Source organism: Heterocephalus glaber, unplaced genomic scaffold, assembly GCF_053883595.1.
Source record: "Heterocephalus glaber isolate CG9 unplaced genomic scaffold, H.glaber_assembly_v1.0 deba00000331, whole genome shotgun sequence".
Lineage (NCBI taxonomy): Eukaryota > Metazoa > Chordata > Mammalia > Rodentia > Bathyergidae > Heterocephalus > Heterocephalus glaber.
Window position 1 is genome coordinate 13997235 of NW_028258142.1, and position 23165 is coordinate 14020399.

General features: G+C 32.9%; 1 pseudogene; it reads right to left on the reverse strand.

Annotated features, from left to right (window-relative positions):
- Window positions 1-7096: 7096 nt before the first annotated feature.
- LOC101721181 (centromere protein L pseudogene) lies at window positions 7097-21479 on the reverse strand (annotated as a pseudogene).
- Between the last annotated feature and the right edge of the window lie 1686 nt (window positions 21480-23165).

Genomic DNA, 23165 nt, shown 5'->3' on the forward strand with positions numbered 1-23165 from the left:
ATCATAAGATTACCAGAACCAAATAAAATTGAGAGAAAAAACAAGCTAGTATTAGAGAAGCAACACCAAGAGGCTCCCAGATAAACAAAAATACCTGTAGGCAAGGCTCAACACGTGCCTCTAGGGTCCAGGAAGGTCGTGGCAGACAAGTGAGAAGAGCTGAAGTGTCAAGCTTCCCATGAGCCTGTGGGCCTCTCCTACCAGCTGGGGAAATAGTGTGTAGATGCCATCGCCCTCAGGGATGCACTGGGAAATGTCCCCTGAGCCATGAGAAAGTTTTTGAGTTTTCCAGCTCTGATTAATCCCCTTTACCCTCCTTTTCCCTGTCTTTCTCTGATAACAACAGAAGTGGTATATTTACTTTATGATTTTAACCAGTTCTATCCTGAATCTAGCCTTGCACATTGATTGGAATAAAAACTTTGGAAAGTGAAAAAGGAACCAAGGTAATGTTACCAAGTTTTCCGGTATTACAGTCCTTCCTAGAGGTGGTCTCAAAGTTCTTTCTGTCTTACACAAAGAATTCGTCAAGAGAAGCACAAATGGTAAACTGGTTTTACATTTATTGAAGGCATGCAAAGAAACAGGCTCTGATGAGCAAGTTTGGGTCAAATAAAAGTAGGAAAAAATTAGGTGTGAGGGCAGACTACTCCGAAAGAACACAGTAGTAGGGTTCACTGGCAACTGTCCTGTTTGTGTTTCACATGCCTCAGGGCTAGGTCATCCTATCAAAAACCTGCTCAAGTTCTCATGAGAACACTTGGAGGGCTTTGGGAAGTTTTCTGCACACGTGTTCTGGGATTTTGCAATTAACTGGTCACACCTACTTTCCTAGCTAGTCTTAGCCATCCCTATTCTCCAGCCTCAGTAGCAGGAGGGCCAGAGATCAGGAAGAGGCGTTCTTTGCATAGACTCTGTCTGGCTGTCTGACTGATCCCTAAGTCAGAAATACTAAAGACATAGTCTTAGGAGTCCACATAAGAATAAAATGGTAAGGAATTCATAGCAATAGATAAAAATGTGTAGAGAATTTACCAGAAACATATTTAAAACAGATCTGTACATACAGGAAGATATCCAATTTTTCTCCTAATAAATGCATATAAAAACACGCATATTATCAGAATAGCAAAAATTAAGAAGTATAATAATATACATTACCAGCAAATAATGTAGAAATATAAAATTTTATACATATGGTCAAAAAGAAAATTGGTAAAATTCTTGAGTACAATTTAGAAATATCTTTTTAAAAGTAGATGTGTTAACTTTTAGTCCATTATCAAAATTCTAGCCATTTACTCTGAACTTACTTCTTATTCAATACAAAAGTTCATGCTTTTAAAGACCATTTTATATGTACATTTATTCTTTATCAGGTATTTCATAACATCTGATAAACATGTTCTGTGTTTCCTTAAATATAAAGGCAAAGAGTTTTCTTCCCAGGAATTTGAAGATTGACCTATGTGAAAAAAATAATTCTTAAAAATAATCTTTTAGTTATGATTTTTCTTCTTCTTATAAAAAGACTAGAGTTCACATTTTCTGTAGAAAAATCACACAGTAAATTATTTTCAGTTGAGACATTTTTATAGACCATGCCTGCTTTCCATATATTTTTTGCTAAACATTTTTGTTTCTACATATTGCTCCCTGTTTTAACGTAAGGATTCTTTATAAGTGATGTGGACTTTTTTGGTCTCTGGTCAAAAGTATTCATAAAGGCTGTACTGGCTTAAATTACAGAAAAATGTCAGAATATTAGGTGGTTGTTTTTCAAGGCCTTGGATCTCTCTATTACACAAATATCTTCATGAGGCTCTTTGACTGAAGGAACATGTATTTTCATTTTTTATCAAAGTTAATTTTGGGATTTCATTGCTTATTAAAAATTCTTCTAGTTTGTTGGGCCCTAAGATACCTTCAGACATGTTTGAAGATCCCCTAAAGAGAAAACAAGCACAGAAATCACCATGTACAACCTACTGGATATAAGCAAGGCTCAAAATTGAAATAGGCTGCTTTGGTTTTTTTTCTACAAACCTTTAGCAGTCTTCCAGTGTGTTTTGGAGAACTGATGAAAATCCTTGTCTAGATGCAGTGACCCTGCATTCTTCTTCAGGATTAAATAAGGGCACCAGAATGTCAGCATACTACAGACAGTGCTGCACAGCAGTGATGTTTCCAAGGTGGTTCCCAAAGAAGGAGAGGGAGCACTGAGGTCGGGTGTGGATACTCATCTGGCACATAGCCATCAACCCTGCTGTGCTTCTGGAGAGCAGCCAGTACCCCATGTCAGCTTGTGCCCCTCTGAGCTCCACATTTGCAGAGCCTCAGCTATGCCAAAAGCAATCCCCCCAGCTCTGACACTTCTACTTTGAGCCCAGTGTCCCTTCTTGGCCACACCACTGAGGGCCCAGGGCACACTTAAGTCCCTGGGCCATTGGATTTAGGTTTTGATTGACGGAAGGATGAGCATGAGCAGAAGGAAAGTTTTTTCCACTTGACAAAGGCAGAATTAAAAATCCAGTGTGAAATTGTCCTTTGAGCCAGAAGTGCAGTGGGATATAGCACCCAAGTGAACCTTTCATTTTTTATTTTTTGAACCAAGTGTATCTCTGTGTTAGATTTTCTAGGAACCTCATTTGATAAATCTTATCATCTTTCTGCATCCAATTAAAATCTCCAGAATTTTTAAAAGAACTACTCCAAATTTTTCCCTTTCTCTGAAACTATACCACTGAGATTTGAAAAGTGACAGACTTTTGTGCGAGTTGTATAAAATTTTGCCTGGGATTCCACACATGACAGATGGTCAAACCATTTTCTTTCCTCTTGATTTTTGTTTCTGTTGCATTAGTTCTCACACCCAGCATGCTGCCATCTATGAATGTTAAAACCATGTGCATCATCTGTCTTCCTCATAGTTATTAATTAAAATTTTAACAAGACAAGGCTAAGAGCCAAAACAGGATATTACTACTCCATTTTGCAGTTTGATATACATTAACATTCTATGGGAATCCTTTTACCATACAACTTGATTTTTTTCTGTAAAAAATTATTATTTTTCTATGGCTTCTATTCCTGTCTTTAATATGGGTGGATTTATAGCAGTAGTTTTCAGACCATCTACTGTGAATGACAATTTTGTTTGTCAATTTCTAGTTGTCAGATAACTATCCACTTGTAAAACATAATAAATTACAATATGCCAAAATAAAATTATGAGAAAATGAAATATAAATAAAGGAAATGAAGCACAAGCAATGTCATTATTATTTAAAAGATGAAATAATATTCCAGTTTTTCACATCAAATATATAGTAATACTATGTCTCCAAAAAGGTATACATTATTTATTAAAATTGTATACGTGGGTAACTAATATAAGAAACATTATAGTTGTAACATTTTGTTCTACAGCTGTAATCATTCAGAGGTTATGAATGAACAGTTCCTATACTAAACATATTTATGCACATTTCAAATCAGTCTTATATATGCCAGTGAAGTTTTTAATGTGATAAACTTTCATTTTGTTTATTTATATAATCTAAGTTGGATAAATGACAATTCTACTCAGTGAAGAGAATGATTATTTTAACTGTCACTATATTAATTGCATAACACTTATAATGGTGAAGCCAGACTCTGAGAACTATGACAGGAAGTAGAGAATTACTATAAGCTCATTAAATGTATCATATCCAATATACAAGTGGTTTTATTCTTCTAAAATTGGTCTTTCTCCTTTGTCAATTGTCATTATTGTTGGTTAGGCTTCTTTAGAGGAACAAAATCGACTGTATATGTGTGTATGTTTGTGACACATATGCACATATATATGTAAAATGAAAGGGAATTATATATATATACACACACACATATATATGTAAAAGGGAAATATATATATGTATATATATATATATGCCAATCACCTCTAGAAACATCCCCACGACACACACAGTAGTGTGCTTTACCAATCTGCTGAGCATCTCTGAATTCAATCAAGTTGATGATCAAGATTTACAATCACAGCCAACTCCAATCATTAATCTTATAAATTTAATAACATTTAAACTATACTTTGATAAAATAAATGGATTTCATGTTTCTCTGTTTTGGAAGTTTGAATGGAAAATAGAATTCAAATATTGTGTTGAATCTTTAAGTGAATCTTTAATTTTTGAATAGCAAGATCCAATTAAGAGTGCATGTGTGTGCATGTGTGTGTGTGTGTTTTGTTTCCAAGCATGAAAGTATTAAGATGATTTACTAAAGATACTAGGCTGCTCATTCTACCTATTTTAAAACTTAGAGCCACATTACTTTCTCACCTTGAAGAAGGTTCTTACAGAATGGTTAATGATGAATGTATTATATACCTAAAGTGTACCAATAAACTAAATGGAAAAAAAATTCAGTAGTTCTAGTATTACCAATAGAAGATTTTATCAGACTATCTACTGCATTTCAGCAAGCCATAGTTGTTTATAATGAGCTTGCACTTTAAAGTACAAGGAGAATAATCTAGACAGTATAATATAGGCTTTTGAATAATATTAAAATGATAATATCAAATATACAATTTGTTCATTTTTGTAGCAAGACTTTCTGATCATGGAAGTTGTGTCTTGATTTACAATCTGATACAAACTTCTTTATCTGTACACCTATCCCAGAATACTTTCTTGCCATTGAAATTGTGTCACCAGACTACACTTTAAAAAAAATTAAAATTCAAAATACACTTGGAATGTAACATTTTATACTTTATACAGCTTGCTGTGTTTTCGACAGTGACTTTGTGTACAGAAGTCATTTCCTCAGAGTACCATTATTTTCACATAACACTTATAACTAAATATTGATTTTCTTAAAAATAATTGTATTTGTGAATTTCCAAGGGAAAATACTTAGTTGAATTTCTGTGTTTGGTCAGTTGATCTTCCATATCTCTCCATTTCTTGAATCCATTGATATCTGCTATCTTTGACAATTCACATTTAATTTAGGTATTTTGTTTTAGTCACATATAAAATGTCCAAGGAAAATATAATGGTATTAATACATGTGTATATGTGTGTGTGTGTATATAAGAATACGTGTTAGTTTTGGCATACTAATGTGCTAGGTCATAAGAATCAAGCAATCCACTATTTGTCATATGTGAAAATCATCTGTTGTTATTTCTGGTTTTTTAATTTGCTTCACATTCTATCAATTAATTATATACTGTTTTATTTTTATACTACACTATTGAAGTGGAAGTGACATACTGTTCCATTTGCTCTGTGGGATAAAATGCCATGCTCTAGGTGCTGGAGGCTCATGCATTTCTGTGAACAATACTACTATCATGGCATGGGAACAGTTTCACTAACCCTTCAATTTGCTCTTGATCCTTGAGAGTCAAGACCTCCACTCTACTTCTAGGTTTTGGCACATGTTGATGTATTTACTGAGTCAATAATTTTGTCTTTTCAAGAAGGTCATGTAAATTGAATAACACATTAGATAGCTGTCTGAATTTGCTTCTTTCTTGTATCATGGTACTTTTGAAATTCATTTCTTCTGAGGATATTACTATGTTTTCCTTTTTAATGGCTGAGTATTATTCCGCAGACTTTTAAAATATAATTGGTTTATTGTTTTATTGGCTGAATAATGAATGGACTAAAAGTTTGGTGATTATAAATAAAAATGTATAAGATACAGATCATCCAGATAATTATCAAAAATTATCATCCAGATAATTTTTTGTTTTTATTTTTATTAGTACATGTTTGCAGTACACAATGATCACATTCATTAGGAGTTGGTACGTGTATGTAACACAACTGTATTCTTTTCTTTTCATCTCTTTCCCCTCTTCCTACCCCCTCCCTCCACTACTTGTTCCTTTTCATTTTTTATTTTGATCTGTGATTTATTTATATTTTGTTTTTCTCATATAAGAGAAACCACATGATATTTAAGCTATGCATCTGATTAATTTCACTTAACATTATGGTCTTAAGGTGCTTCCATTTTCTTACTAAAAACTCAAGTTTCTCCTTCTTTATGATAGGCTGGTACTCGTTTTGTAAATACCACATGTTTAAAATTCATTTTTCTGTTGATGGACATAGGAGCAGATTTCAAGATTTAGCTATTATGAGTTTTGCTGCTATAAATGTGGGCAAAGCATGTATCACTATGATATGATATCTTTCAAGAAGAAACTTAGTAGTGGAATACCTGGGTCAAATGGAATTTATACTTTTTGTTTTTTGAGGAATCTCAAAATATATGCTAGTTATTAGTTCTCTATTTGCGGTAAAAGTGGCAAATTTTTTTCCATTTTCTGGGTTGTCTCTTCACTCTGTTGGTTATTTCCTTTGCAGTGCAAAAGCTTTTTGTTTGATGTGATCCTATTTGTTGATTCTTGATGTTATTTCTTGTGCAATTAGTGTTCTCTTCAGAAAGTCTTTGCCTATGTCTAGGTCTTCAGGAGTTTTAGCTAAATTCCGCTTTCAGCACAGAGTATTTCTTTTAGCATTTAGATCATAGATCTATTTTGATTTTAGTTTAGTACATAGTAAAATATATGGGTCTACATCCAATCTTCTGTATATAGGTAGCTAATATTTTCCACACCGTTGGGTAAAGAGGCTATCTTTTCTCCAGTGTATATTTTTGGCTCCTTTGTCGGAGATCAGATGGCTAAACGACCTAGGGTTGTTTCTGCATCCTCTTTTCTGTAGGTTGGACCCACTAGTCTGTTTTTTTCTAGCATTATACATTTTTTGACATAATAAACATATATTCTTAATTGAGATGCACAACAAATTAACAACACAATATTTTCCAGAGACTGGCACCCCAGATCTTCATAACTAGTACTGAACACATGGTTGTGGCTCGATCACTACCACACTAATTGTTCTTCTAAATCTTTCCTGGCTTCCATACAAGCAACTTCAAAAGCATCTTAGGGAAACAAATGCAGAGCTAGATTCCCATTTCTCTTGTAGTGCCGCACAGCATAGCAACTACGCAATGGGAAAAGTATATGTATTCCATGATGTATACTTCTCACATGGCCTCATTAAATTTGAAAAATCCCCTGTCCAATCATGTATGCCAAAATACCAGTAACATATGATACTGAATATTTTTCCATCAGTATATTCAAATGCTACAGGTATTCAAATACCAATCAATATTGTGATTGATAGATAAATTTTGAAATGCCTATAGAAATGTGAATAAAAGCAGTCCATATATAAGCCACCTTTTCTGGATAACCTCACTAGGTGTTGATGATACTATCCCACAAAGCTTTTGTATCTTCCAGATGTATTGCATAAGAAATATCCAGACTTAACAGGGCTTCAGGATATAGACCAAAGAACCACAGAAGTAGTCATGTAGTGGTCTATTTTGAATGCAGTTCACATAGCAGCTACTCAAGAAAGATTAAATGTGTTGTCTACTAAAGGACTGAAATAATTGCAAAAGCTTTTCTGAAACCAAGTTCCAGTTATGGCTGTATTAGACTTTGAGCCATTTGCAAGAAATGAGAGTAGACTGGTGAAATCTTCTGAAACAGTCTTCAAAAGACTGTCTGCAAATATATACCAGAAGCATTCAGTCCATTCCATTTTACCTTCTCTGTTCTCAGGTAGAAATTGAGATTTGACAGAATCTGAACAAGAAATGCTTCAGGATCTCTTTATGTTCCATTCATTTGTAGGAAAGCAAAGAAAATCACTTCGATGTTGATATATTCTTCCACTTCTACAACAAGTTCTTTTTGCGTTTCTGTGGCAATAAATGCAGTCAGAAGTCTAGAATGCTCTTTGCGATAGATATAAGAGACATATTCAGGGGAGTTAAGCTATATAAAGTCTATTGTTTATTCAAGAAGAAAGAAATCTTCTGAGAGTCAACATCTCCAATTGTGAACACTGAGGAATTTTTCTTCTGGATGGGGTCAGGACAACTGAAGTCTACTTTTAACTGATTCCAATCATTCTGCAGATGGGTGGCATATATAAAGTAATGTGTGAGACTTGAGGATGCAGTTTACCTAGGAGTTGATTGTGGTGCATCAGAAAGATCCATAGTCAATGAAATGCCATGATGACTCTGTCACTCATTCTGGATTCATGAATAATTGAAGCCCGAATTCAAAACTAGGTCTGGAGTGAAATTCCGGCACCTACCACCCCTCACTTCCATGGATAAGGCTTCTCCCTCCTGAGGGGGAAGGGCAAAAGCCAGTGCATTTCAATTACACCCTCTCCACCAGAGCTTTTCTGCAATAAAGGCCACAACTGAAATCCCACATTTAAGATACGGTGACTTAGTTCTGAGAGCCTTCCATAGTTTAAAACCATTTGGCTCCATGATGGGTGGTTTTTTTTTTTTTTTTTTTCGGTCACTGTAGGTTTGTAATATAATTTGAAGTTTGGAATTGTGATGCTTCCTCCTTTGCTCTTGTTACTCAAGACTGATTTTGCTATTCTGAGTCTCTTCTGGTCCCATATGAATTCTAGGATTTTTTTTTAATCTAGTTCTGTGAAGAATGGTGTTGGTATTTTGATTGGGATTACACTATATTTGCATATCAGTTTTGGAATTAATGACATTTTTGATAATGTTTGTTCTTCCTATCTAGGCACAGGGATCTATTTCCATTCTGTGATGTATTCTCCAATTTCCTTTTTGAAAAACTATAGTTTTCATTGTAGATGTCTTTCACTTCCTTGGTTAGGTTAACTCCTAGGTCCTTAATTTTTCTTAAGGTTATTTTGAGTGGTATGGAATTCTTAATTTTTTCTTGCTAAACTCTTTACTGATGATAATTGCTTTTTGAAGGCTTTTGTGAGATTTTTCCACATTTATTATTATATTAGCTGTTATTGTTAAACTTATTTTTTATTTCATCAAATTATGAATTTTATCTCTTCCTTTTATCATATCCACAATCTACATAGTCTGGAAATAGTTTCTCTCAAATCTTATTTTTCTTATATATCATTTCCCCTTCATTTTCGAAAAATATCCTCGGCATTTTACTTTCAAGAGGAAAGACATAGGAAAAATGTAGCAGCGCAATGTATAAAAACAAGGAGATTTAGGGTGAAAAATTTTATGTGTGGCCATGAATTGCCAAGATATTTAGTAAAACATTATTTTGAGTGTGTCTATGAAGTTGTTTTTAGTTAAAATTAACATTTGAATCAGTAAGAGTAAATGCAATCGCCATCCATATTGTGAGTAACTTTCATCCAATCAACTGAAAGCCTGAAAAAGGTTGAACAAGAAACTCCTGCCACCTGATGCTTTGAAGTGAGATGCCTGATCTTCTCCCACCTTTGAACAAGAAGTAAAATACTGGCTGTTTTTGGATCCTGAGCTTGACTTCTTTCAAATTCATATTGAAACTTTGGCTCACCTGGTTCTCAGGTCTTTGGACTCAGACTGGAACTAAACTATCATCAGCTCTCTTGGACTCTAGCTTGCTAGTGTAGATATTGAGACTTTTCAGCTTGTATAATCATTTGAGCTAATTATTATATATAATATTTGAGTATAGTTATTTTTGTTTTTCTGGAAAATGGTAATAGGGATATTTGGGACTGACAGGCCACATAAATAGTCACTGGAATATTAATGAGAATAAATTATGTAAATTTAAATGCGAGTGATTACATATGCACAGACATTTTCCTGTATTTCCTATTATCAAAGACTATCCAAGAAAGTAGTTTTCAAACAATATTTTAAAATAAAAATAATAAAAAAGATATCTATTCATATCTACAAATAAAACAAATCATCAATAAAATGTAAATAAACACTGGATATTTTGGCATGTGAATTTCCAAGATTTTATCTATGTATAAATACAAATACTTTTCCTCAAGAGACTAATTTTAATATATATTAATTCATATAAAATAATATTTCACTTAGCAGTGTGATGAACATCTGCTCTTGATATTAAAATGTCTGTTTTATAATCAATTCAATTTTTATCAAAATTTAAATATGCAGAAATATATTCTATTCTTTAAGCCCTGGATATTAAATAACTGCTATCGACATGATTTCCTCTTCATAGCTTACCTTGAAAAGCTTTTAAGAAATCATAACATTCAACAATTATGAAAACATAGAAACTTTTTAATATTCTAAAATTATACTGTGATTAAAATTATAAAAGTTGGACATTGTTGGATATCCACTCATATTAATCTGATGTGTGAACCTGAGTGACCAAAATAAGAAGTGTGTACTTATGTCAGGCAAATTTCTACTTTATTTCTGCATCCAAATTGTGATCACTCCTAGCACCACAAACTCAGATTGTACAAAAGAGCAATTGTATAGTATAGTTAACCAAAACTTTAGCCAAAAATATTTTGCAATGCTAAGATTTGAATAATGGTCTCTAATATATAGAGATCTCTCATCAGTCCACACAAAATCTTTCTACAAAACAGGAAAAGATGTCCCCTCTGGATGTCGAGGGCCCCTCAGGTGAAGACTTGTTAACTGTATATATTCTAAGTTCCACTTGAGGAAAGTGTAGGTACAGTCTTCTGCTGACCCACAGTTAAATAAGTGGACCTCATGTTGAATTTATGATCCTGTTGTTTTCTTTATAAAATGTCTGAGAGGGTAAAACTGTAGTTATTGTCCTTATTAGTTGTAATGCTAAATATTCAAAGGGAAAATTAGCATTACTTACTACATTATCTTACTAAATTTGAAAATGTGACTCTGCTAGGAAATATTATTTTGATATTTTATATGCAGACATTTAGGTTAAATCTCATACAAACATATCATTAACTTCCTCATTCTCTCACTTTAACAGATGATCTCTAGGGTGCTAGCAGTCACAGTGCTGAGACACTAATGTGTTTTGACTTTACACTAGGAGAAACTACTTTCCATCTGGTATTAAAAAATGTTCATGTTTCTTGCTTCTTTTGATGGTTCTTGGCAGAGTTTGTTGAATTATAATGTTTGTTTATACATTTTAAAAAGATACCTAAATTGCTTTTTGTGTCTTGGTTTATTCATAAAATCATGTAATGCAGGAGGCCAGATGATACATGAGTTAAACACATCACCCACATTACCCATATGAAAATTGTTGCCCCTTGAATTTAAACCCTTTAGTACATGATGCAAATTGTGGCATATAAACGTGGAAATCTTAAAATCACACATAAAAATGAAAGGGAATTTCTATTCATGAATGACTTTTAATTCTGGCTGATATTCATTCTGCATTAAAGGAGAATGCTTTCTTCTATGCATTAACAGAATTTTCACCACATATGCATGTATAAGGTTAATTTTGCTGGTGTGACAAATTACCACAAATTTAATAGCTCAGAATAATACAAGTTTATTATTTTATGATGAAGGAAATCAGAAGTCTGAAAGGAATATTACTGGGTTAAAATAACAGTTTTCATATGTTTGTGTTCCTTTCTGGAGTCTCTGGAGGACAGTCTGTGACCCTGTCTTTTTCACCTTCTAGCGGCTGCCCACATTCCTTTGGCTCATGTCCCTGTTAATTGCAGTTACCCAGAAAATGCAAAACAATAGGCCATCTCAAGGTCAATGAGTTAGCAACCTTAACTCTATTTGCAACCTTAACTCCTTTCTGTTTTGTAATCTAATATATTCACAGGTTTTCAGGTTAGGACATGGACATTTTAAGGAGACGTTATGTGTGTAATATAATTGTAATTTTTGAAGAATAATTAGATTATTGATGGCAGAGATGCATTCATACCCATCATTTTGTTCTGAACATTTTGTTGACTGTATTGCACAAGAAAACAGAGGAATACAGGTAGAAGCAAGCCCTGTTAGTGAGACAAAGATGAGATTGTAGGAGTATGGGAAAGATGGGCTCCATAAATGCTTCTGATACAATTTAGGTGAATTTTTTCCACCCAATCCCAATTGGTGTTGGAAACCTGTCCTGAGACCTCTGGGAAACTTCCCCTAAAATAGAATTGGCCTGAAAGAGTACAGCATTTGATCCAAGCAGTTGGGGATGATGATTACAAGAGACAACAGGCCAGCAGAATAGACTGTGCAGGTTTGCCCCTCAGATTCATCAGCAGAAAACCTCTCCTGTGGGGAGAAGTTAGAATAGAGGAAATGACCAGAACAAGGTGGAAAACCCTTCTTAAAGAAGTTTCAGTGGTGAGTTGGTACTATGGTTTCAATAAAAAATTTCCACTGAAAGGGTTGTGATTTCACAGGTGGGGCTTTTGGAAGGTGATCGAATCATGAGTGTACTCATTTTATTAAGCATTAATAATCACAATGAGCTTATAGCTGAATGACCTATTTAGAGGTGGGACCTAATTGAATAGAATAGGTAATGGAGGGATGACCTGGAAGGGTATATTTGTCCCAGGTCACTTCTCCTCTCCCTTTGCTTTTTGACTGCAATGAGAACAGCAGCTTTGTCTACCACACCCTCTGCCAGGCTGCTCTCTCTAACCACAGCCAACCATGAACTGAAACTTTCGGGAACCACAAACCCAAAGTAACCTTTTCTCTTTTAAATTTTATTCTCAAGTATTTTGTCCCAAAGACAGAAAGCTAATACTATTAGAATTGTTTCTGTTTCCCAAAGGATTGGTTATTTCAATAAAAACATAAATCAGCTAATTCTCTCAATATATCAAAGTCAACTCTGGATAGACAGACCAATATGAAAATAAATACAAGCTTCTAGAAATGTATTAAAGTCAATTATAAAGCATAGTAACATTATATAGTATTTTAGCTGACTTAAAATGTGTTAGAAAACAGATACAGTATATTTAAGCAAATTGTAAAAAGTAATTTTCTAAACACACTGCTCCCTTACTTTTTCATTTATTAGTTTCAAAACTATTTGTCTTTATATTAACTTTATATTAACTGACTTAGATATTTTCTACAATAAACATTACTTCTATAATACATAAAATCCTGCTTTAAACATTGTGAAATGCTTAGTGAAACAATAAAATAATTATCAATATTTTAAATATGTTTATAATGCTCATTTTTCTTTACAGTAGGATCTGTGAGTTACCGAATATGTTTCCAATAAAACAAGACATCTAGGTATGCATGTGTGTCAACTGAAATGTTTTCTTTAGAATGATGTAGTCTTTTAACTTGGGGTTACAACTGTGCTACCCATTGTAAAATGTATCACTGTGCATGTCTTAGGAGATCAGAAAGTCTTTTAAGGTAAAGAATAAAAGACTCCTCAACAAATATATATTATATATAATTTCCAGTTGGCTGGAGACAAACTTCCCAAGTTCAAATCCTGCCTTTAGAATGCACTAGCACCGCACAACTTCAGGGCAGTTATAGAATATTTCTGTTTCTCAGTCTCATCAAGATGTAAAAGAATTATAACACTACTTGCCAAGGAGCTGTTAGAAAGTTCAGTTGAGCTGAACACATAGAGCTTTCAGAATGATACCTTGTAAGCTACTAACTTTGAATTATTGTTATTATTATTTGTGGTGCCAGGGATGGCACTCGGCCTCCTGTATGCTAAGGAAGCACTATACCACTGAGCTACACATCTAGCTCTGTAAGCTAATATGACCGTCCATTATAAAAGAAATGAAAAGCTAGAGACTTGTTCCATGTCAAAGATTTAGAAAAATCCAGAACTTGAGTGCAATATTGCGATTCTTAATTATGGCTTTGGGCTAATATGCCAAACTGTGTCCTCTATGTATATTCAGTGAATTTTAATAGTCTCGTTTAGGGTTAGATGTTTGAGCTTACAGGATGATGTTCCTCTAGTGAAATGTTATGATATGCAGCTTGCTGTGGTTATTCATTTTTAAAGCAAAAATCCGTAATTTGTTTTCTGATTCCATATAGCATCTGTCATTTCAGGTTTTCTGATGATTTTTCTCAGGATTTTTACAGGTTCTATTGGGAATTTTACCTGTTGTGATTTGGCTTTTTCTCTGCCTCTTCTTTACTGCCATTGCTAATCTTAATTGTTTACCCACAGTTCTATATCAGTTTATGATTTGGCCCAAGCTTTTTCCTTAGTCTCTGAAAAAGCATTAATAAAAGATGATGATGTGATGCAGTATTTTTCTAAGCTTTTGAGTGTATGTCAGGGAAATTTTAGCATGGTGCAGTTAATAATTTGAAATTGAGTATGGGATTTTATTGACTCCAGGCTGCTGTCTAAATTACAAAAATTTTTCTTCCCATCACACTTCTCCCAAATGCTTCCAAAAGCTACAAATTCAAGTATTCTTTGACCAAATGGAAGGCAAATCAGCTAACTTCAGAACTGCTACTTTATATTATGTATCCCGATAAGAAATATTTTTATTATCATGATGCACTAACTAATTCAATTGTATACTGGAGTCATAAGCATAATTGTAATAAAAATGGTCCTTAGAAATTTATTTTGAAATTTATAGTTCTACTAATCATAGATTTTGAATTATTGAATATCCATATAGTTATAGAATAATATGAAACAATTTTACTATGACAGTGAAACCTTGAGAGTACACTATGGCACGGAGATGGAAGAAAAGTTATATTTACTGTATGAATTTTATGATTGATGTAATTTTTTCTATGTGAGATAAACTTGTAGTAGATGAAAAACTATCGGGAGCTGAAAGTTGTTACCTTTGTTTTGTCAGTGTGAAAGTGATGCGTCATAAAAATTGTTTCAGCTTAGCTTTAAAATCAACTCAGAAATCTCATTAATCTATTGTTTTGTAATTTAGCAATTACATTTCTTCAGACACTGTAAAGTGTATTCTCAAATATAACATATTCAATTTTATTTTGGAATATTTCAAATAGTAAAACAAAAAGCATGCATTTTCAAAATGTAAATTAATATTGGAAATTTAAAAATACAAAACTGTAGCATGGCTGAAATTCACTTCATCCTTTCAATATTTTTAATCCATCATTAAGTTTCTGTGCTGCTATTCAATTGGCTCTCACAACCCTGGAAATGTTTATTAATTATATATTTTAAAATTAACACTTCCAAGGGAAACTTTTCAGAGTATTTAGAATGATAATTTTATTAAACATAAACTTTTCAAGGCCAAATATATGTGGGTTGTTGCAATGACTAAAACTGTATCCCTAAACACCATTAAAGAAGTAAATACATGCATTCATTTGCTTTCATTATCTTTACATTTAATCGTAAATCTTTTCAGGGTTAAAAAACATGACCAAGAAATAGCTTTATCATTACTAGCATATTGAAAAGAGCTATGTGTCAGAAATTTGAGGTCAGAATGTGGAACCTTCAAGTACTTTATATACAAAGTTTGTGTTGCATCAACAATGGACAAATTGCTCTATGGTGCAAATAGAAGACTAAGTTATAGCTGTATATGGATGAAAAATATGAAATACACTGTAATATCTGTAAATATTTCTACCACAAATGATCATTTAGATTAAAGATATACCTTTATTCAATTCTTTTCTCTTTGTGGTTGTTTCCTAAATTGTTCTACTCCCAATACATACTCACACAAGATGCTGCTAACTTGCTTCCCTAATCTTATTATAATTGAATTATGCATTGTATAACATTTTGAATCTCGCTACACAAAAGTCTACACAAAAGGGGGGAGAGAGAGAGAGAGAGAGAGAGAGAGAGAGAGAGAGAGAGAAACAGGGAGAGATTGAATTTAGATTGTAGCGTGCTTTAAAAAAATCTAATCACATTCTTAATTTTCTAATTTACTTTAATCATTCAATATTGCCTTAAAGGTTTACTTGGGATTTATAGGTTGCTTGGTTATTCCTCTTTGTGTGTGTGTGAATATCCTATTAAAAGGATGAGATTTCTTTGCTCTCTTTACCACCTGGAGATTTGCTAATTATCCTCTAAGTCCCAGAGTCCCTGCAATCTTCTGGATGAACCATCTCTGATTCTTGATTTTCTTTCAGCAGTGTTGTCTTTTCTCCCCATTGTGCTGTTAAAGCAAATTTTACAACCCTTCTCAGTACTCAACAATCATTTATGTGATTTATGCTTGCCTTATAGCCAGACAACTGTGTTTCCATGTGTCTCTAAAAGCTAGAACATAGAAACTTACAAATATATTTATTCAACTTATTTATGAGCCAAATGAGTTTGGTCCATGAACACATACGATTACATTTGAAAAAACAAAGTACTGAGCAAAAATGATTTATTTTTTATTTTAGTTTATTAGGATATGTGTTCAATACATAGTGCTTACACTCCTTGTGTGGAGTTGGTTCATGTACATAATACATCTTAATTCCTTTTTAAAATATCCTTTCCTTCCCTCCACCCTACCCACTCATCCTTTGATCCACTTCCCCTTTGAGGACAATTCCCGGAATTCAGACACACATATCGCATTGTTTCTCTTATGTAAACACCCAGAATAAGAATATAGAGCAGAATAAAACACAGACAATAGGAAATAGGGAGATAGATCATTCTCAAAGGGGAAGGGCGTGTACATGAAAAAGAGAGAGGCAAGACATAGATCTCTACTGAGATTTCACAGAAAGTGGCAAGTACTGCATATATTTTTTAAAGGAATGCACTTTCTCAAGAAAGTCAAATATAGAAAATTAGAAAGTGATAAACAATCATACTCTCTTCATCTAACTTTGATTACACTTTTGGTTATAACCTTTTCTGATTATGTTAAAATACAAAATTTTACAAACTAATGTCTTAAACATAATAGCAATTTAATTTCTGTCCCTTCTCTAAGTCAGTTAATTTATAAGTAGACATAATATAGAAATATTTATTAATCTTCCTTTTTTAATCAATATTTTTCATATATTAGATACGTTCATCCATTACATATGCAATATTTGGATTGTAGGGTACACAATCATATTTTATTCTACCAACTAGTGCCAAGCAGTTTACACAAAGCGCATGGTACTTTTCTTCACAATGCTTAATATTGCCAGACATTTTTCAAATTCGTTAAAATGAAGCAAATGTTCACTGGAGGGTTGGGAGGTAGATCCGGGATCATTACAGCAATAAATATTCTCATCTGTCTACTGGTTGTTTGGGTATACTACTTTGTCACAAACCTTTTATAATTTGAAGCATATTTTCAATTTTATTGTCTTAGTACTTGAATCATGAATGTTCTTATATATTTTGTATCTAAATCTGTGTCAGTTTAAGGATTTCAAATAAGTTATCTGAGTTTTTGACCAGTCTTTTCATACTCTTTATGTGACATTTAATGACCATTAAATTCTGAATTTCAGTGCTACTGAATTTTTCATTCTTCAGTGTACTTTTTGAGTTTTCTCTAAGAAGTACTTTTGTCATATAGCTTTGAAAGTTTTATAGTTTTCCTTCATATTTAGACCTTCACCACTGAATAGCTTTTGTGTTTGATATAGGTGAGCACATATAAATTTCATAGTCCTTACTTTATAGAATTGTACAGAGGATTTAATGAGTTAATATGTCAGTCTTTAGAAGGATGCCTGGTTCCATGGTAGTACTCAGTATTTGTTAACTGTTATTGCTGTTATTTATTTCTATCTTGCTGTTCTGAGCCTTTTGTCTTCCAAATTGGTAGAAGAGTGGATTATTACCTTCTTTCTCTTTTAATCTTGTTTTGTGTCAGGTGTTAATGGCTGTCTGTCATTCCTGTGTTCCCACCCTAGCAGCTAAAATGTGCTCTGGGCCTGAAGCCAGAAAACACAACACGAAAATTTAAGTAGAGGCCCCTCTAGGGAATGTAAGAGTAAAATGACTTGAAGACATGTTGTCATCAAAAGAGACAGTGAGTCCTTAATGGATTTTAACAACATTTTCTTTCCTATTTTTTGCACTTATGTATTTCTGTCTAGGACAGTAAAAAAATCAACTTTTTAAAGTATATTAGATGTTCTCTTATTTATATTCTTAATTATGCATATCCTTTTGTGCCTACTAAAAACACTCTATATAAATGTTAGCAATATAGATGATGAACTTTGAAGATATAACCCATTTTACTCAATAGTTACACTGCAATTTGGGAAAAGCATATTAAGATATATTTTGTATTATATTAAAATTACATGCAAATAGAGGGAGAGATCAGATGATAAAAGTAATTGTATAGTGTAATGTAATTTGAATTGTCATAATTAAACAATTTAACTGCTTAAACATTTGATTAGTTTTTCTTATTGGAGAGTATGCTATTCCAGTGGATCACAGTAATTGCCTTACTAACATATATTACTTTACGATATTTCCATCTTAATGTTTCAAATCCTGCCTAGGAATTAGTGTTCAGGGAAATATCAGGATAATAAAAATGTATGTTCTTAAAAGCATTTTATCCTTTTTTTTAAAAAGGATTTTCAATAATTTCTCATTTAATAGAAAATTTAGGTTTACAAGACCTGGTTGGCTAATTAAAAATTACACTTCAATCAAAATAGACACTTTATTTAGTTAACAACCTGTATATTCAGACACAATTGTTATGCTTACTATTATATAAGAGCTTTAGAAATTAACTTTTACTTACTTGATGTTCAGAGTTTTGACCATTTTTTCATCTTATCTTTGAATTTTGAGCCAACAGTGGATGCCTAAGATGACAAAATGCTACAAAGAAAATGTCTTGTAATGTTCTGGCTGTTCCCCAGAATATAACATAGGAAAGAAGTCTGAAAAGTGCATTCTATAAAGAGCCACTGAAGTGATAATTTTTAGATGTTACCCTAGTGGTCTGAAAGATACGATGCAGGGTTGAGAAACGGAAAAAATAAATAGTCCACATGCATTCAGGGAGTAACTCACCAACTGATGCAGCAATTGTGAAATTCAGCAGAAATTTGAGGGAAGTAGAGGTCACTTAGAGCAATTATTTTCTTATAGTCTTATGTTACAAACATTGAAAAATAGATTTATTAACATACAAAAAACACATACAGGTGTTTTTATGTATTTCAGGCATATTCCATGTTACATAAAATTGATATTCAGACATCTGTACTGTGACATATTATATTAGTACACATGTCAAAAGTTAATTTAGTTTCTACAAATTTTAAATTCATGTCAATGTCTTTATTTTTAACTATTTGTTATATTTGTTACTGAGTTTTTAGTAAATTTTAGTAAAATTTCTTTTAATTTATGTAAAATGACTGTGTACCTCTTAATTATTTTTGTCTTGAATGCAACTTACAGTACTCTGACATAATTTACCTATAATGTTACTTCCATTTTGTAGTATCACTTTGTTTAAGGATTGTATCTTGGAGTTTGAATGATCTATGATTTTCTGTTTGACTTCATCAATTAGAGTTTATACCGTTTGTTGTCTAATTAGGAGGTCTCATTTTATTTATAACTTAAATATCTGGTCATTTCTGTCATCTATGATTTCTTTATATTTCTTTACTTTTGTCCTTTGGTGTATATTATTTCCTATAACAATTCTGCATCTCATTATTTTAAAAGGTGTAGTTTTTATTTTAATTTTTACTTGAGATTTTCTCTTCTGTTAAAAAGTTATTGTTTTATATTTATGAGCAATCAGATTCCAGAGTGTGATTTTTAACTATCAAATTTCTGTAATTTGGAATTAGCCCTGTAGCAAATATTTACCTTCTCAAACATTGTTAAAAAATAATCTTCCTAGGGCTGGGGATTTAGCTCAGTGGTTCTGCCGCCTGCCTTGCTAGCGCAAGGTCCCAAGTTCGATCTCTGGTACCAAAAAAAAATCTTCCTTTCATTTCTCCCTTAATATAATTTTAATTTTGAAACTCTGATAATTTTTAAAATATTACGGTTTCCATCAATAAAAAGTAGCACACACAAAAGCAGTAACTGAACAAATGGAGTATCTCAAAGGTGTGGGCTGGGTTAAGAGGAGCCAAAAGGAGTAAGAGGGGAAAGTGATTACCATGCATCCCCAAGAGAGCAGGAACTGTGTGTGTTGGAGGCCCTGCATTTGACCTGAGTCTATTTACCTTATCAGGCAGAGCATTCTATTTTTCAAGACAAATTTTTCACTGCCAGATTGTGGTCCACCTGGGAAGCTCAGTGTAGTAAATATCCAATGTCTGTCTCCTGGCAGTTGTCATTGGTCCCACACCCACAGATCCCAGGATATAAGAGCTTAATTATTGTTGTGTCCCTTTCTGATCAGTGATCAGTTTTCATGTGATGTAGATCTAATGATGAGACCCAGGGGGTGCCTGGGAATATTTTCCTCTCCTGATAAGTGGGGTCAGTCTCCTTTCTCCAGTGAGTTCCCTTTTCCACTCTTCCTGCCTAGAAAGCAGGTCAGATCAAGGTCTTTGGCAGTAATATTCAATAACTTTCCTACCTCTGGCTTGTTTACATTTGAATTTATTTTTTATGTGATAAAGTGAACCTGAGTTTTAGATTTAATATTTTGTGTTATTCTTCATGTCCATTGTATAATAAATCTTTTACTCCTGTATTTTCACTCTTTTAAAAATCTCTTGTCATTTCCACTGTCTTCATTGAATATGACTTTTTACTTTAATTCTAAATAACAATAGTAGTTTATTGACTACCTTTTTCTTTATTTTTGTCAATTTATATCTTACCATAGTATGGATTAAATTAATCTTCCCAAAAATAATTTTCACCATGGTATTTACCTAACAAAATTTCGGTGAATACCTTTATCTTATAGAAATAATTACAATATATTCCAAGGACATATACTGTCTGATTTAACCTACTGTTAGATCTTCTCTCATAATACTTATTTTGGATATATGATATTTTCACAAAATCATTTTAAGATCAGGCATATTTTGCCATGCTCATTATGAGGTTACTTTTATAATTTCAAAGAGATACTTGGTTTTGCAAGAAATGAAACTGCTATATTTACATACCTTTCTTTTCTTTTACATTATCAGGTAATAAGTAAAAGAGAATTGGAATCCTGTTTTCATACCATTCCCCAGCTTTATATATTCTTGTATGGAATTAATAGATGAAGATAGTTGGTATGCACTGACAAGGATTTTCAAATTTTTAAAATTCCACAATAAATCCTGGTCTATGCTTAAATACAATAGAATTAGCCTAGTGTTATGGCTTTTTTCTAGATGTTCCCCTCCAGCCTCATGTGCTCATTAGGTAAGGGTTTTCAGAGGTGGCTGGACCTAGGGTGTCTGAATATGGACTAACAGTGTGTGAAACTGGGCTAAGCGTATGATACCTAAACTGACTCACTGATCAGCTTAGCATAGCTCTGGGTGAGGAAAATGAGAAGGCTCACCTTGGGTGTGGGTGGCACCAACAAACAGGCTATTAGCTTGGGTGGGATAAAGAGGGAAAGACAGGCTATTGCTGCTTGTTCCTTTTTGCCTGCCCTGTGGAGAAATGTTTCTCCTTTGTGATGCCCCTCAGTCATTCTGCCCTCCCTTGGAGCCAGTCAACTATAGACTGGAACCTGGACAAATTGTAACCCAAAATAAGCCTTTCCTTCTTCGACTCCTAAGGGTATTGTGTCCCAACAAGGAGAAAGTAACTAAGACACCTAGTAAACAGAAAAACTAACAATAAAATGTTTACTTAAAAGAAAGAAAACTTTAACATAAGGTAATAGATGGAGAATGTGACAGTGAACCTGATAGATACTTTTATCATACCTATATCAAAAAATGTGGTCTGTGTCACATTACAGAAGTACCCGTGGTTCACTGTGGACAGTATTATTTTGATGCTCATTCTATAGAAACACTGGGCCCAAGGAGAGTGATCAGTTTGCAATAGACCCATGAGTTATGACCAGCCTGACAAACGAACAACTTGTTTTTTGACCAGAATTTTAGTTTAAACTTATGACCAAAGTCTTAAATCATGACCTGAATGCTGGCCACTTGTGATTTCAGATGATCTCAGATACAGATTTTAACCCATAAAGGAACATCACAACATTATTTCCTGTGTGGAGTTGAGAAATCCTGGGCCAGTCTCTCTAAGGACACTGAGATCTGCCTGTATACAGGAGAGAGACTGAAATATGTGTAGAGGTGTCTGAGCCTTCAATTGATGAACATGAGTTACAACCAGCTCTGGAGAATGAACTGAGTTCATAAATCAAAGGTTTACTATATTACTGTTCATAAAACAGATACTCACTACTACTTCCAAATTGCTGGAATTTATCTTTTATTGACAGAATTGTGAGTTTTGTATAAATAGCAAACAGTTGCATGATTGCTATTTATATAAAATCATGTAACTTTGATATTTATAAAATCAAGAATTCTATGAGCATATTAAATATTAAAAATTTAGAATAAAAATGACAAGTTTGGATAAGACATTTAGCATTTCTTTAAATTATTATTAAAATAAACCTTCTGAATCCATGAAAAGACAGAAACTTCACATATTTTTATTTAAATTTCTGTGGCTAAAAGAGATAACCAAATTAATATGAAACTATATGAATAATGTTTAAAGGCAAGGTTTTAATGAGAAATATCCATATAAAAACTTTTTTGTATAGTAGGTTCTGATGCATTAATAGAAGAATTGATAGCAGTTCTTAGTTTTAGCCAACATTTTTAACAAAAAAAGAATCTTTTAATTGGACTTTACTTCTCATACCATGCTCATTTAACTAAAGACGACTCAACAAAAGATGTGAATCATGCAGACTATATAACAACCTGTCTTGATAAATTATATACTTGGTAGAGCACATCAAGTAAACACAACAGAAAATCAAATAATAAATCTAAAGAGCTGAAAATTGTAACAAGAAAAGTTGGAAATATTTTAAACCTCAAAGGATATTGTAGTGAAAACATTAAAAAGCAGCTTGAAATTTGACTTTGCATTTTAAGAAAATGTGAAATCAGAGTGACAAATTTTAGTGGAAAGTTAATTTCACTATATATGAAATTAAGTTTTTTCAACTATCAATGATCCATTTTGAATTATAGGAAAATAGTGATTCAAGTACCCAAAATCAATTTAAACTAATAAATACTTGACATACATACAACTAATTATAGAAACCCATAAAGAAAAATGGAACCCATGAAAATAGGGAAATATACTTGAAAAATAACAAAAAGTTTCTGAA